This window comes from Macrobrachium rosenbergii, chromosome 55, assembly GCF_040412425.1.
Source record: "Macrobrachium rosenbergii isolate ZJJX-2024 chromosome 55, ASM4041242v1, whole genome shotgun sequence".
Classification (NCBI taxonomy): Eukaryota; Metazoa; Arthropoda; class Malacostraca; order Decapoda; family Palaemonidae; genus Macrobrachium; species Macrobrachium rosenbergii.
This window is the reverse complement of record NC_089795.1, coordinates 28,114,314-28,127,435: the sequence shown is the minus strand read 5'-3', so window position 1 is coordinate 28,127,435 and position 13,122 is coordinate 28,114,314. Positions and strand designations below refer to the sequence as shown.

The window sequence follows — 13,122 nt, the reverse complement described above, 5'->3', positions numbered from 1 at the left end:
CAACCAAGTATCACTGAAATAAGCATAAACTGCCCTTGACTTATAAAGCAAACTTTCTCAGAACAGAAAGTACTTACATGAAGTAAAGAGATACTGGAGAGAAGAAAATATACAACAAAAATCAATGGAAAATAAATTACAAAACAAACAAATGCACAAATAGCAACAAAAGGCAACAGCCACAGAATCAGTATCACTGACACTGCCAGGATGACCATTCCACAGTTTAACATCATTTCCAATTCTATTGCTGCCCAGGAAAAATTGTTTTCATAATAAAAAAAAATTGCTACAAAGCCATTCATTATCGAATAGGCTTACTCTGTGGAAGTGGATAACAGTCACACCAACAAGAAAAGCCCTATTAACACATGAAAACGCAGTCCTTTAAGATAAAATCAATTGTAATGGGGATGGACAAACATGGGGAACGTAGTTCTGGTGAAGAGCATTAGCCACAGAAGTCTTTTGTCCTCTTCTTGATCATCACATTCACATTCATAAAGTTCATGTAGTAAACATGAAGAACCAAACTCATCCAGGAGAGAGGATGAGACAAATGTGCCCGGCCATATTCTCCATTGAGGACAATCTAATTTCCTTCTTTCTTAAAGCTTCAGTGGAAAACCCTAAACCCTTTTGAACAGAGTCAACATACTATAAACCAAAAAGGGTTCCAAACGGAAATCAGCATGCAAAGAGAGGCAAGTAACAGGAATAGGTGATGAATGAATAATATAAGGGAATTTAAAACAAAGCCGATACACCTTAATTAAGAACACATCAGCTGAAAGCATGAATGAATTTACGCCATGCTTAAACATTTGGAGATCAGACGACTCCACAACCTCACTTGGCAAACTGTTCCACGTTTAAGTTGTAGCCATAGTAAAACTCCTAGCAAACTGCGTAGTACTGAACCTGATAGTAAGAAACAACACAATGTTTGCAGCAGCAGCCTGCCTAGTGTTGTGAACAAAAACAGCTTAGTCAGTTAACATAGGGTACAGAGGATATTTGTCATTGTAGTACACTATGCAACAAGCATAATGAACTCATTTTATGAGTATGCCACAAATCAACATTCAAAAGTTAGAAAAATAAATTTGGTTGATGACATAACCCGATTCAAGAGTTTGAGAAGAGACCACAATGGAGAAAATATTACTCCAAACATGGCAGAAGAGGAGAGTTAAAACACTGATATAATTAATTCATGAAACACTGGAAAAATTTTCCTGCATTAGAGTTGGCACCACCAACACTCCACTCCTACCAGTTTAACACTGGCACAGAATGAGGCATACAGGAGGCAGGTGCAAAATTAGCAATAGCTTCCATAGTGAATGAAGGTAGCCTTGTCTGTGAAGAGCAGCCCTAGAGTTAACAGAAATCAAATGGTCTTGTGACTTGTACTTTTCCACTTCATGCCTGCATGTACACAGTATAAACGTACATCCAGACCATTGATAGACACTTCTAAACCAATCCTCACGCCTTGAGCTTGGCTTGCTAAACACTGCATAGAATAGGTATGTAGTAATACTTCTAAACTAGGAATACAATAGAAAGTACACATGAAAAATTTAAAAAATAAATATCAGAGTACCTTGCAGCATCAGACAACATCCATGAACTAGGGTAGATTCTCACTGTCTCCAAACTCCAGAACTAACTCTTTTTGACTCCTAAATGATTTCAGAGAAACTGTACAGTACTTACATTTTTATTCACACCAAAGCATAATGCATTTTATTTAGATAGATTTGGAACAATGCTCATAAAGATTACATGAGAAGTGATACAAAGTAACAAAGGGAACACTGTTGACCACAAAGGACGCACAAGATACGGTACACTGTGATCACAAAAGTTCAGACAAAGACCGCGTCAGAAAGGAGAGATAATAGAAATGCAAAGAACAGAGACAAGATTCTTATTTTACTTACCATCAACAATAATTAGCAACATCCAAAAGCCCACCTGAATATCTTGTATATACAGTACTAAATTACACCCCTTCTTTATATTAAGTAATATCCACTCTGTCTGTCACTGCATTAAAACATTGACAGACAGGCAAGAAAACATCCTCAGCTCTGCATACCTGAATATATAACCAACTCAAAAACACCTACAAGATGTACCACAATGCATACACACTTTGTAAACGCAAGCAACACATCAAAGTTCCATCCCCCAATCGTCACTATGTCTAGAAAAAGTACCGAGTTGAATATCCCCTTTTGATAGATGTAATATTAGGGAAAAGTACCCACTTGAATATCCTCTTTCAATAACAAGTGAACCAAGGAAGATTACACCATCAGAAAAGGTCAAAAGGTCAACGGACAAAGAGCAAGTGACCAAGACACAATTAAGGGAGGCATGGAACTTTCCCTTGTTGGGGGTGATCACATACACATAATAATACACATCAAGTTAGCTTCAGCATCTACTCAAGCACCCAGTTTCTTTGCCATAGCTGAGAGCTTAGGCACAAAAATAAAATGTAACTAATGTGAATGTATTCAATCAAAATTAATAAATGATGAGAGACAGACAGTTTTTTAAAGAAAAGACGCTGGTAAAATTCTAAATTTATTCTTCAGGTCTTGAAGCATCTTGAAATCTCGGGCAGTGTGAGCTCTGAAACCTGAAAAACAGATATAACTTAGTATAAGATACATAATTGTAAAATTCACACCACTTTGTTAATTTCTTATTCAAGAACAGTAAGCATACAGTTTACATACATGCCACAGGACATACAGTAGTCCTTAAATTCAATACTGAATGAATTTTCTCCAGCCTTCTCATCCAATAGTTCTCTTACATAAACAAGATGATGATTATTATTACAGTTACTATCATTACTATTGTTACTTTTATATAGTTCAACAAGACCATTCCTTGCTGTTTCTAATTTTCCATATGAATCATTCAAAGGGGCAATGCCATGAAAGAAATTGAACAGCTAAAGGCTTAAAAGTCTGGCTGTTGCTCATGAGCAGCAAAAGCAAAGGACAGGTCACTGTGCTGTTGCACAACACCCTTGACTTAACTTGTGACCAGTATACCAGAGTGAACCAGAACCAGACGGTGAGTACTGATGACACCCTAGGTAGATCTATGGGCCTTCTAAAATATCGCCTGCCCAACTCTGGGACAGTAAAAGGTTATGTTGCCAATGAAATATAACAAGCCATAAGTGGGGCTTATACCACAATCTGGCAGTTATCCTACTGTGCAAAAAATTTATAATTTAAGTCCTAACTAATGAAATTGCCCCTTTAACCCATAATATGGGAAATGAAATTTTTGTCATAAAATCAAATGGTCTAAGTATGAAAAAATATCATTAATATCAGTATAAATGTGTGAAAGTATATACTTCCTTCAGTGCCTTGCATAACACCTCAGTCTCTCTCTCTGCCTCTCATTCCCCACCATCCTCTTTGGTCCTCTCCCACATTTTCCACAGTCCTATTTTCATCTGATTTATGCATTGCTTGCCATAATGGTCTACCCCTACAGCAATAACGAAACGAAAGCAATTTTAGAAAATGAAATGAAAGAGAGTTGCAAGAGGACACAAAGAAACTTGCATCTTGACTTAAGAGCAGTGAACTACAGCACCTACCTACTTGAAATGACTAAACTGTTTACTGGAATAGAATTGATTCATCATTTAGTCATGGTGCATTCACATGATCTAGCAAAAAGGCAATGATCCTCACCATTCTGGACCCATATCATTAAGATAGTATGACAAGACAAAGGAATCAAATTTACAGGTTCTCTTTGGGTTCTCCTGAAGGGCTTGTTCACAGCAGAAATTAGAAATTCAATCAGGAAAATTATGTAGTAATTTGATAACCATGAGTGAAGCTATTATTAGTATGAAGTAATTTAACCAGACCAATGAGCTCATTTATTTAGCTCACAGGGTGACCATAGGATGGAATGAGAAGTGTTGTACCTTGGTAAAGCAAACCAGTATCATTACTATTATTATACAGTAATAACAGAATGATTTGTCTATGGAGAGGCAAAACTATGCAATCACATAATCACATACAAGTTCAAACGAATTTCACTATTTTATTAAGTTGATACTTTTGGTTATTTCTTTTCCTCCTTCACTGCCAACCCTCGCATTTATCAATTCGTAAATTTCTATCCTTGACAACTAAAACTTCTTTACTTTCATAAGGCAGTCCTATGGATACTTTACAGCTGAAGATACTTTACCCTCTCCCACTACTGCTCTGCCTTAAGGCTAGCCTATGTATAGTGCTCGTGTTTCCTCTTCAAATGTTTCTCCGTTAATAAAAATAAATGTATCCCTTTAGCAATCAGCTGCATCAATTTCCATTTCTCAAAGATTCTTTGGGTGAGCCATGAATATCCAAGATAAGTGACACAAAGTTTTTGTACTTACAAGAGTAATAACTAGTTGCAAACCATCCAGATACATATTTATCTCAAGTGTCTGTAATTTCCATATGAGGCATTTCTATCTTCTTGATTCAGATCTCCCTGAAATTATAGAAAAGACAAATTAGTAGCTCAGTATTGTTATTGGAAAAATTGGTCCTACTAAATCATACATATATTTTTTTTTTTTTTGGAAAGGCTCCAAAATCATTATTCCCCTATTTGTTCTAACCACAGATTTTTATTTTCTATAACTATTTAAATGATGATGATTAAGATGCAGCTATTCATATACTGTACTGTATAAAATGGGTCAAACATTTCTAGCACTTAAGAATGGGTTGAAAAATTTCTGTTCATGCCCATTCATACACTACATAAACCTGTTATACTTCTGCCATATCCCAAAACTAAGCAGTTAAGATTAAGTACACTAGTTTTCTGAACATCATTTCCCACTGTGCGGGGAATCCAGTCTCCCAACTTACATTTCCTTTCTCAGTTCACTTTAAATTGCACAGAATTTTTTTCACATTATTTAATGGCATTGTATTGTTTAACTCTTCCTGAAGAGGGATTAACCATAAAAGTCATAACATTTGAAATAGCTACAGGATATCACTCCTTTACCTTTATTTAATGGAGGAATCTTGTACTTTCTATTAGTTAAAGTGTAGTCTATGGGCAGTAATAATTCACAAAGAAAGAGCTTTCATTCCTGGTAGCAGTGATGACAACACCAACATAATCTGGATAATAGGTAAAGTTACAGCAATGCTTGAAAGTGTACATGTCAACTAAATGATGGGCAACATCAAAAGAAGGTTGCTGCCATTTCTCAAATTCTCTAAGAAGTTACAATGGGCAACTCATAGTTTTTAACCTAACTGACGTCTTCGGCAACATTGAAATCGTATGGTATTACTCCTTTGATGGTGATTCAATGCTATCCTTTATCATAAGATTCTCTTGCATAAAGCATTGTGCTTTGTTTTTGTATATCCAAGTCTCCAAAAGGTACAATAATCTGAGGTACTGTTATTCGTGGCTTCTGCTCCTCATTGAGAGCAAAAATTATGCACTAAGACTAAAATGACAACTAATATCTCAAAGAATAACCTCATGTCCTATCAGTACAGTATTCTGCATACTCCAACCCCCGCTCCTACAAAACGTGAGTGCATTACATATTTGCATGTAGGTGTTGTACAATTCTATGCATCTGAAGCTTATTCAAACTTTTCCTGTGCAATAAAACATTCATGTGTAACCCCAGCACCTCAATATGTATGTAAGATATATATACAAGTGTTGTTGACGCCGCTGGAAGGCATTGACACTGATACTGGGAGGCTGTGAGTCCTGGGAAAGTGTTTCCAGTGTATGCTGGGGTTACACAGTTTGACTTCTTGCGAACTTTTGCAATTGTTATTGACTTAAAAGTACTATGTCACTTAACACTTCATCTCACGTCACTTTGTTTATAGCTTTTGACCAGCTGAGATGGATAAGTCATCAGTTCAACTACATATGGTAAAAGGTGCTTGGGTGGACAAGACTTGTGTTTTTTGTAAATGTTTCTGCTACTGGCAGCAGTGGATACTGTATGTCTTTACACATCGTGATTTTTTCGCTCTTGAATGGCTGAGAGACATATCCATCAAAAATCTTCTTTCCTAACTGGCTGCATCCAGAAAGTATCAATGCATTTAGAAACAAAATAACAATTTGCTTCTTTGTCCAGGTGTGTATGATTGGTTGCTATTTTGCATGGTTAGTGATTGTGTTTTCCACAATGCTTTCTCTTTAACACATGGATTTTGTTGTAGTACCTACAGCATTACAGGTGCTGTTAGTTCCGTATATGGTGCTGTTTATTCTGTGTATGGTCCCACCTTATTCAAAGAGGGCTAGGCAGGTGGGGACCCTTCAGAAGCAGCTGGAAATAGTCAAGAGAATCGAAGTGGGACAGTCAATGAGATGTACCATGGAGAGCTATGGCATTGCCCAGTCAACCTTGCAGGATATCGAGGCAGCCAAGGACAAGTTGAAGAAGTAAACAACAGACTTTAGGAAGATGACATCCAGGAGTCAGGCTCACAAGGTGATGGCAAAATCCCATCATGAGGGCATCCAACAATTGACCTTGTTCTGATTTCATCAGCAAAGGGCAGCTGGTGCCCTTTGCTAGGGTGTGTGTGTGCAGTGCCAAGTTGAAGGTTTCAGCTACTAATTTCAGAGTCCTGCATGGGGTTGCAGACTCTGGCGCATCCATAGGTTAGCTGGTTTGGTTCATGATTCAACATAGGTTTTCCAACAAGATCACTCATAGCAGAGCTTTGGGTGCTTCCAAGGAGGAAATAAAGGAATTTTGTCATATGTAGCAAGTATTGATGAAAAAAGGCCTTGTTTTGGGTTAGCTCTACAACATTGATGAGACTGGTCTATGCTATTACAGTACTTCTTACCCTTTAACATCTTGGCTGACAAGATGGGAAAGAACGTAACTAGTTGAAAGCTCTCCAAGCAACAGGAGTCTGCTTTGCTATGTGCTTCTGGTGTGTGTCACTGCAAACCAGTGGTAGATGGACATGCAAAATAACCATGTGCCCTGAGTGGCTTGATGGATAATTTCCTGGTGATTTGGCATTATTTGGTAAACACTTGGTTCACCTCCAAGATCATTTCTGAGTGGATCCATAGCGAATTTTGTAAGGTTATTTTTCATCAAACCAAAGACCTTGGCACTGTTAAGCATTAGGCAAAGGCTTTGCTTCTTCTGGACAACACGCCTGTGTATTGTACGACACCCAAGATGACAATGCTGAAGGTTGTATTAGAGTCATGCTTTTGCCTCCTAATACAACTCTGCTCATTCAACTGATAGACCAAAGTATTACTGTTGCAATGGAACAGCTATACCAGAGGAAGTTTCAGGGGGAGGTGAAGGTGGTGTTTAAGGATAACTGTTGTGCCTTTTGGCCCACTGTTGTGTGCTTAAAATACCTTATTGAGTGTCTTGCACTCAAATTTGTCAACCATGGTAGTCTTTATACAGCATATTTGTTACAAATATGCAAAAATAAGGTAGGTAATTGGCTTTTGATCAAGTTTTCAGTTTAATTTAGCGTGATGGTTGTTGTTTATAAGCATAATTAGTGTTTACAGTCATGAGGTAGTTATGGGTACAAAGCTACCATTTAACATTAAGAGTGTTTTTTATCATATCCAAAAATTTCTATTTTCCGGCAGGGCCTTGGATGTATTAATCTGGATACAAGAGAAATTGCTGTATCTATTCATTTCTGTACCTTGCAAGCCAGCTAAACCTACCTTATAGTGTTTCACAGTGTGACATAAAACTACTACACTGGACTCACTTACCTAGTACTAAAAGAAAGAAATGAATTTACTGAAAACCTCAAACCTTACTAAGACTAGGAATTATCTAGTTTATAAAATTCTTACTATTCACTGAAAGGAAACCTGATCCAAGTGCATGTCTTTGTCAGTAGCAAGACTAGCTTTTTGTTTACCCTTAATGTTTCAATGTCATTATATTCCATATGGAACATATGGAATATAATCTAAAATAAAGTCTTGGGTAACCCCTATGTGCCAAACTATATTTATAAATACAATGCAAAAGCCTGCCACTCAGGCACAAAATTCATCCTTGAGAGACATTTCTTATTATTTACAGTCAACCTTCACCAGCAATTCTCTGACCTATGATCCAAACAGCCAGTTATTCACCAGAAGCTATAACCATTCAAATATCACCAATTAACCGTTGATAACATCAATCTTCTGATCCAAACTGAGGACAGGGTCAAAACCATCCTTCTTTTATTTTGTATTTTGATATCTATTATATAATGTGGTGGATTTTGCATGTTATCATTTGTGACTTCAGTGATCCACTGAAGCAAATATACAAAGTTCTCCAGTGATCCACTGAACAAATTTACAGAATCACTGGACAAATATACAAAGTTCTCAATTAGCAACCCAGCTGGTAGCCTTACATATACAATCTCAAACACATGATTGTGATGGCAAGGTTACAAAGTCTCTTACCATACCATATGAGGAATTTGGTTAAATGGCCCTCGCCCCAAATCAGACAACTGATATGGAGCCTAAGATGACCCAACAGCCGAAGGGTGTTACAGAAACTCCTATATATAAAGATTGCTACTGAGAACCCAATGAAATCAAGGTAGTTAGGACATATTTCTTAATAAGACCAATGTAAGAACACCTATTTTCACTACTCATAGAAAAATAAACAAATGCTTGTATTTTTTGCTAATCTGAACCTCTAGATGTATGGTTAGTATAGAGCTATCATGCAAATATCATGGCTATGCATTTGGTACATCAGTCAAGATGTGTCAGACCAAAGACTCTCATACAGTAGCACCTCATCTTACTAGATTCTAGACATGAATATTTTCTAGACATCTTACTACTACAATAATTCCATAGAGTTCCTAATCTAAACTAACCTGTACTTTATGCTTGACATTCAAGAGATTTATCTAAAGATGAAGATACCTAAAATGGTGACATAACAAAAACATCTAAAATTGTGGCACACCAAAAAAATAAGTAACTTCTCAACCTAATGAATTTCTGTACTTATCGACTGCACATTTACAATATATTTTTTTTATTATGCAATCATATAAAATGTGATAATTTTTAAATGAATTCTCTTAAATTGAATGTCAAGTGTAAAAAATGTATATGAGAGTTTTGGCTAGGAACTACAGGCAGTCCCTGGTTTACGATGGGTCCGGCTTACGACAGGTCTGGCTTACAACGTTCCGAGGTTACGATGCTTTTCAAATATATTCATCAGAAATTATTTCCCGATTTACGACGCATGTTCTGGGGTTGCAACGCGTTGTACACCCGATCTGACGGAAGAAATATGGCTCCAAAACAGCAGAATAAAATAAATTTGCAGTTTTTTTATGAAAAACTCAATAGAAATGCAGTTTACATCATTTTCAATACACCAAAAGCATTAAAAGTAAGGTTTTCTTTGGATTTTTGACGATTTTCGACGATTTTTCGGTTTGCGACGATTTTCGGTTTATGACACGGGGTAAAAACGGAACCCCCACCATAAACCAGGGACTGCCTGTATGTGGAATTACTGTTAGTTGTAAGATATCTAGAAAATATTTAAATGCAGGCTATAATGCAGAGTCATTGTTGCCAGCCCTAGGAGAGCTGTTTAATCAGCTCAGTGGTCTGGTTAAACTAAGATATACTTAACTTTTAACTTAACCAACATTGTTACTTATCAGAAAGCCTGACCCCAAAAACATCTACTATAAAAGTGTTTTTTAAGTACGTAAGTCTAATAAGTTGAGGTGTCACACATCTCAAGATAGAGGAATGACACATGCTCAACACAAATATAATTTCAAAGCAAGCTGTATGAAGTGGGAAAAGATTGTTAATCAACCAATCCTTTGACTAATTTACAATTACATATTAGTTTAAACCCTTTTAAAGGCTGTAAGCTAAAGATTTCATAATGCAAAATACAAAAGCTTTGTAGCTGACAGTTCCCTAACATTATTTGTTTCCTCTTTTGGTCCTTAGTAATTATTTGGTCAATGAAAACTTGGTCCAAACAAATGGAAATGATAAACAAGTTCTTGTAAAACAAAACTGCAGCCATTCGAAGATTGCATGTGAGGGTCTTGACAATGGTTCCCTATCCTTAGGACCAGGAACCTAAAATGGGGCCGGTAGGATTAACTAGTTAGTCAAAATACCTTCTAAGAAATGTTGGCAAAGAACTGGGTCCTCAGATCAAATACCCCAAAATCACATTTTGTTTCTGTCATATAAATTAAGTGTCAAAATTTCATTAAGCCACTAGGAAAGGTGCCCACTCTTCACTTTGAATAGGCTTGGCCTAAGTATGTAACACTCTAGACAAATTATATGGGATAAAACAGATTTAATCTAAATATTGGTAACTGGCCTATATCTGGAATATCAGCCTATGGGCCTATGTTACCCTTTGCTTTCACAGCCTATATACAAATCTACCCAAAGGGCTCCTGCATTACCGTTTACATTGAATCAAAACATGGTAAAATTTTATTCGTATTATTACTTGAGGCTGGGGTTTTTATGTTGTGATCTTAAGCTTCCTTAACATGCATAGTACAATGATCAAATTTTGTTGGTCCGAGTACACTATGGGTAAGAATGGATTATGCATCAGGAATCTTCTCTTGGACAAGTGGGTCTGTGAAAAATCCTTAAATGTAATTGGTTGTTTTCTTATAGGTTTCAGAAATCATGTAGGATCTTGGAAATTATGTGTTTCTTGAAATCAGGCTTCAGCTTGCAGTCATGGCACATTTGGTTCAGTTGTCTTTCTTGCTCTGTGGATTATTTTTGGCTATATTGCTAAATTCCATGCAGAATTTCATCCTCCTCAAACAGATGCTCTTGTTTTCCTTAAGGAACATGTTTTACCTAATTCTTTGCACTGTACCAAGTGCGACTTTTCCTTACATTCAAGGGAACAAAGCCACTTATGTTACTGCAGTACTGAAGCCAAATTTATGAAGATAAAGAAAAGATGGTGGTGTTATTTCTCGGTTAGTTATTTCAAAGGTGCTCTCTTGGAAGAGTCTTTCCTTCCACCATGGAAGGTAATTTTGTTCATGAACCACTTGTTAGCCCTCCATAGTCCGAGACCCAGTGGCCTTCAACATTTCGGGAAGATCCTGACCAGTATGAAGCTGTCACACCTACTGATAGTTCTGATTCAGATTACGGTATATTTATGAAATGTTTTCAGTTTAATATCAAGCACCATGTTATGGATTTGGTACCTTAGGTTAGGTTAGGTTAGGAGTGTTGGTTAGGCAGCACCCTCATTAATAGCCATTTGCATTACCTAAGGGTAGGAGGTTAAGTGGTGGGTCAAAGGCTAGACGAAGAACCAGCATCCTAGGTTAGGTTGGAGGGGAGGGGCTGTTCCCCTCACCCCCTTGGCTAGGTAAGGACGAAGGGTAATTCTATATGTTAGCTCTACGCCTGTTTTCAACTGGTTTTTTCTACACTTTTAGGGGGTTCCGGTGCTCTGTCTTGTGAAAATCGCGTATAGAAACCTCTTGTTGGATGGACTTCAGAGGTTAATTACAGGTTAATTATATGATACTCGAGTAACAAAAATTAAAGGTAAATTCATAATTAGCAACCAAAAAACTGTAGAAAAAGTTAAGTTAGAAGGCAGTCGCCGCCGCGGGGCTACTATATAGTTTTATCGGATGAAGCACCCATGGCTAGGTTAAAAAGGGAGTCTAACCCTAGGTAAGGACCTGGCATTCTAGGTCAGATTATGTGCGGGTCCAAGTAAAGAAACGGCTCCATAGATTAGTTAGGCTAAAAATCAGTCCTGGTACTTTATCTGTTCTGTGCTTTTCCTTACTGACAACCCCCACTTTCCCATATGGTAGCCCAAGATTTAGTGGTGGGGTCCACCATTTGCTAACGAAACGGTAGTTACAAACGTTCAATGGACAGGAAAAAAAATTGGAAAAGCATAGTTTCAAGTCCAAAATGCAATAATGGTTAAAAGTAATTCTTTATTACCCAAAAAATTACTTTCCTCCTACTAATATTCCTCTTCTAAGTAGCCTTTAATAATGTACCTTAATACCATTATATGTAAATTAACATAACTACAACTGTCTGGCTAGCTCCAAGTGGTAGGCCTCTAAGTTCTAAATACCCAACATCTACTAGCTTAGGCTTCCCTTATTATGTGAGTATACCAGTATTACTTTCGAAAATACTCCTACTAACATGCTGTAACTCTCCATTACCTTAATATTCATCGTTATAAACAACAAGGACTGGGGTCTGGAGACGTTGCCGGAACAGGAAATCCTAATATTTGTCGACCCGTGCTGCCGTACACTGAGCAGCCAAGGGAACGGTTGCCAATTATTTTAGACTGAGCAGCGAAGACTACCAGTTGCCAATTATTTAACCTTTTACTCATTTTATTAAACGCTGATACGCATTCGTATGCAACAGCTAGCAGGTGCGTGTGCAATGATGAAAATAGGGGAGATTCTTCCAATCCGATGTATTTTCTTGTCTAGTCAAAATTAATGTTTTTAACATATAGAACGGAATACTTAATTCCTTGGTTTAAAAGCGAGTTGGCAACGTCTTTAACGTAATGTAAAACTCAAAAACGTTTCGGTAATGACTCTGAACAACAACGATAATAATAATAATAATAATAATAATAATAATAATAATAATAATAATACGATACAGAGAATGAATGTGAATATATTAAAAACAAGTCTGAACAATATTTAGGTCGTTCAGCAAAACTATTGAGGACAATTTCGAGCAAAATTCTAATTACACTTTGGCTCAAGTAGCCTGTGACCTGTAGCTATTCTTCAATAAGTTGACTCCATCCGTTGGCTGTATCATGCGCAACAAGTCGAAGTCAAATCTGTTTCTTTTATGACACAGTTAATCACAAGTATTGTTTTTAGAACACCCATCAATATATTTTTCAACAAGGGCAATATTTCTAAGATGATAGCCAGTAATCCTTATACCATTTCTTATTTGAACACTGAGAGAGAAATTACCATCTTGCACACTGATTCC

The 13,122-nt window shown here is 36.9% G+C and overlaps 1 long non-coding RNA gene across 1 annotated transcript; it reads right to left on the bottom strand.

Moving 5' to 3' along the window:
- Positions 1-813: 813 nt before the first annotated feature.
- On the bottom strand, positions 814-12,591 carry LOC136835717 (uncharacterized). Its single transcript, XR_010852255.1, has 3 exons — positions 12,312-12,591; positions 4,445-4,542; positions 814-2,656 (listed from the first exon to the last, which is right to left on the bottom strand). It is a non-coding gene; the product is annotated as an uncharacterized lncRNA (long non-coding RNA).
- Between the last annotated feature and the right edge of the window lie 531 nt (positions 12,592-13,122).